The sequence below is a fragment of the Pezoporus flaviventris genome, unplaced genomic scaffold, assembly GCF_033815535.1.
Source record: "Pezoporus flaviventris isolate CSIRO_AGI_PZ_B2104156 unplaced genomic scaffold, CSIRO_AGI_Pfla_v1 ptg000030l, whole genome shotgun sequence".
NCBI classification, from domain to species: Eukaryota; Metazoa; Chordata; class Aves; order Psittaciformes; family Psittacidae; genus Pezoporus; species Pezoporus flaviventris.
In genome coordinates this window covers 7242794-7247075 of record NW_026892578.1, presented here as the reverse complement: position 1 = coordinate 7247075, position 4282 = coordinate 7242794, and positions in this window count along the sequence as shown.

The following is a 4282-nucleotide window of genomic DNA, read 5'->3' as shown; positions in this document are numbered from 1 at the left end:
AGCTACTATCTACAGGCTACTGATAAAGCTGTTCTTCCTCAAATATGTTTACCTTCCACATGTCAGTCCCATTGACAACAGTGCTGTGGTGTCTAAGGTGGAAAAGTGCTTCAAGAATGGCAAGAGTTTTTGGAGCTCATGCCTGAAACACCTGAGTGCTTCTCTCTTGGGTGACCCAGACATACAGAAACTCCAGTGAACCACAGCCCTCCCAGCAGTGAGGTCACTTTGCAGAGTTATGCAGCTGTATACTGCATCAGGATGCTCTCTTTTGTTTCGTTCTGCTAAAAAGTTAGCAGCTCTGTAGAAAGAAGTCTCAAAATTCTTATTGCCAAGTTATTGGACACAGTGATCCGGGTCTGAAAATGATGCATAATTCTGAATCTATGAAGCACACATTTATCAAAAAGAAAGACGCAAACACAGTTTATGCATCATTATAAATGATCTGCTGCTTAGTGGAGATAAATAACCAGCCACCTATTCTATGAAACACTGTGACATTTGTGTGCTTTTTTATTAAATGCATAATCAAGATGAAAAACCAGTCTATGGTCAAAGTTGTCTCCTTCCCAGCTTTAGAATGTCCTTCCAAGGTAAATGAAGCATCCAGCTACAGCTACTTCAGGTTCTGTATGATAATTCATGAGTTACAAGCCGGAAGTTGTTTAATGGATTTAGAAAAAAATATCTATGCAGTATTGGAAATACATTTTCCTTCCTTTTTTTTTTTTTATAAACTGTATTCAAATATAATATTCCTATCCAAATCTGGTAGCCATGGTACCAGCAGTGCAAAATGTCTTTTTAGAGATCAGACTAGCACAATTATAAGAAATTGCTTCCCAGAAGAAAATGAAAGCACAAATGTACTCCAAGAAGATTTCAGAAAATGCAAATGCCACAAACATTTGAAGTAGCTTTGCAACCCTTCAAAGGTTTTCTTTATACATGCTTTTATGCAGTGATGTGCACAGGAGCAGGCAGCCTTTGAAGATCGGTGTTACAAAGCGGAACCCTTCTCTTTAATGGTGAACATTCACGCACTGAAACACCATCTTTGACTCATTGGTTTTTCATCAGTGTGAATAAGTAATTTACAATTTTATCTCATATGAATGAGCCACATAACTTCCAAGAAGTAAAAGCTTTCTGAAATAAACTGCTTCAGGGACTTTCACAGTATTAGCATACACAGAAGTATACCAGTTGTCTGGTACTTTATCTGTAATTTGCTAAAAGGTGGTTCTGAAATTTCTGAAGGTTATTCATTTGAACAGTATTTACAGGATACTGATCAAAATGACTTTTCAGTAAGTAGATGGTAGCCTGTACATATATTTCTGGCAAACAAGTGCTATTCTGTTCGTAAGTGCTGTTACTACTCAAGCCTTGAACTTAATGAAAAGACTAAATAGCACATGCACCATTTGGCACCATTCAAATTATCATTTTAATATTTTATCCAAATATTATAGTATTTTTACTAAACCACTTCCTTAAATCAATTAAACATCTTCATGTGGTCTGTTCTTCTTTTCGTTTGTCCTTTTACTCAACTTTACATTTATTGCTTTTTGTTTCCTTCTTACTTAGATAATCCTGTTAATTTTCTTTCTTCCCCTCAAATTTAAGTTCTGTAAACATTTAAAGTTTTCTATAATTTCTTACGTTGTTTGTTTGTTTGTTTGCTTGTTTTACTGGATAGGTTTTAGTAATGCCAAATGGGAGTTCTTTTGTAATTTGTTGTGATATTTTAGAAACTGTATCCGATACCTTTTATCATACTTAAATTGCTTTTCTTACTACTTTTTTCTTTTGTCTTCACAGAATAGTATGCATCTCTCCAGTATAAAGTGAAGCCTGTCCTCTGAAGACTTTTTGCAACTCAGACACTCCTTCTCCAACACTTGTCTAACTCCTCCTTCTTATGATAAACTCAGTATTCTGCACATATGATGGTTTTATTCTTCATTTTCCATAGTGCTAATAAATGATATTCATGCCTAGTCTGACTCTGAACATACTTTCTCAGAGTCAGATTATAAAAAGCTATGTGTAACACTTCCTTGTGAATCTTCAGTTTTACAGAACCTAATTTCCTCTTCCCAAGGTATTTTGGGATTAGTTAAGAACAATGTTTTTTTTGACTGACTTTCAGATCCTGAAGAGTCAAAAATCCTACCAAAGACACTAGAAGCTATGGGGATTCAACACTTCTTTCACTAAAAAAATAATAAAAATTCGGCAACATCTCAGTTCATAACTTACAAAAATAATGTTTGGTTAAAAGCTGCTTTAGACTGTTGATCCATCACTTCTCATATAGCAATTTCTGCTTCTTCCCCATTCACTACTTTCTTCTTCTTCAGCCACCTGGTTTATCTTCATGCCTCATTCCAACTGCAGGCCTGGCCTCTGGACACCACAGGAAAAGCACCTCAGCCAAGACTGAGAGAACTCGTTATTAAATCTTTAATCTTTTCTCTCCCCTTTCCTGGCTGTCATGGTTGACACTTACTCTTCCTGCAAGACAAACTGCTCTACTGCATTAGTAGAATAATATTAGTAGAAAAATATTGTGAGGGGACACTAGTCCTGGACTACTGTTGTTATCTTGAGCTAGGGAGAAGAACGTATGTTTGCAATATAACCGGGTTTTCAATATCCTTGGTTACACCACACTTTTCTGTGCTAACCTCTGCAATCTCACAAACCACTCCTTAGCAATCAGTAATTGCTGACCAACGTAGCACTTACAAGGCCCTAATATGCCATATTAAATTAGATAATTTCTCTAGAATTTTTAAAAGGCTTATCTCTACTTCATCTGGATCCATATTCCTTTTTTTCTAATCCTCCATACAAATCCAAAGTGTATGATATTATACAGAGAAGCCACCTTTCAGACTCATCTTTATCCTGCTCAGTTTTCTTTTTATAGAATCATAGAATGGTTTGGGTTGGAAAGGACCTTTAGATCATCTAGTTCCAACACACCTGCTGTGGGCAGGGACACCTCACACTCGACCAGGTTGCTCAAAGCCCCATTCAACCTGAACTTAAACACTGCCAGGGATGGGGCAGCCAGAGCTTCTTGGGCAGCCTGTTCTAGTGCTTCACCACCTTCATAGTGAAAAACTTTTTTCTTCTATCTAACCTAAATCTTCTTGTTTAACTTGAACCCATTACCCCTTGTCCTATTGATACAGCCCCTGATGAAGTGTCGCTCTCCAGCATCCTTGTAGGCCCCCTTCAGATACTGGAAGGCTGCTATGAGGTCTCCACACAGCTTTCTCTTCAAGCTGAACAGCCCCAGTTTTCCCAGACTGTCTTTGTACGGGAGGTGCGCCAGTGCCCTTATCATCCTTGTGGCCCTCCTCTGGATTTACTCCAATAGTGCATGAGAAAATATTTTCATATTATTTCCAAAAATGCTTAGAAAAAGATAAAAATATTCTCAAAGTCATTCTTGCACTGCTTATCTATTTGATGTTTGTTACTTCTTTCTCTGAGTCTTCCTACAGAAAAGCTGAATAATCTTCGACCTTGCAGCAGGGATCTAACCCAGAAGCATCTCATAAAGCCCAACTACACAGCCCACTACTATTGCTGAGGAATCCTGTTTAAGCAATGGAAAAGGGCCCCCAAGTCTAGGGTTACATACATACATACATAGGGTAACAAAGAGGCATGCACAGAAAGGAAGCATCTGCCTTCAAGAAAGATGTCTTTTCCCGGATGTTTCTTTGAAGGGTACCAGGACCCGGGGTCAGTCCCAGCAGAGGGAGCTGCTGCTTCCACATAGAGCTGATTGCTCTGCGCAGAGTAACGTCGTGTCGTGACGGAGGTAACCTTCTTCTGAACAACGAAAAACTCACAACACAAAAACCAGCCAGATGACAGAATATAGAGAGGAGCCTGAGTGCCTTTACGGTCCATATGTGATCCCAGCAATTCAGAGTGGGCATTGAAATAAAGTAGTTTTGAATATTCAGTGAGCTTAAAGATCAAAATAAACTAGCATGAATTTTACCAAAATTAGGTTAAGGAGCTTACTGCAAATAGTTCACATTTACACACTAACAGAGATGCAGGTTTTCTGCAGGTTATTTATCAAGATCACTAATTGCTGATCAGTGTTCTCTTCCCTTATTTGAAGACATGGACAAAGATACAAAGATGGAAAACGGCTTCTGCCCGATCACTCATCAAGCTGTTGTTAAACACAGGAAGACACCAAATCTTCCTAAATCCAACACCAGGAAGAATGACAAAGTAC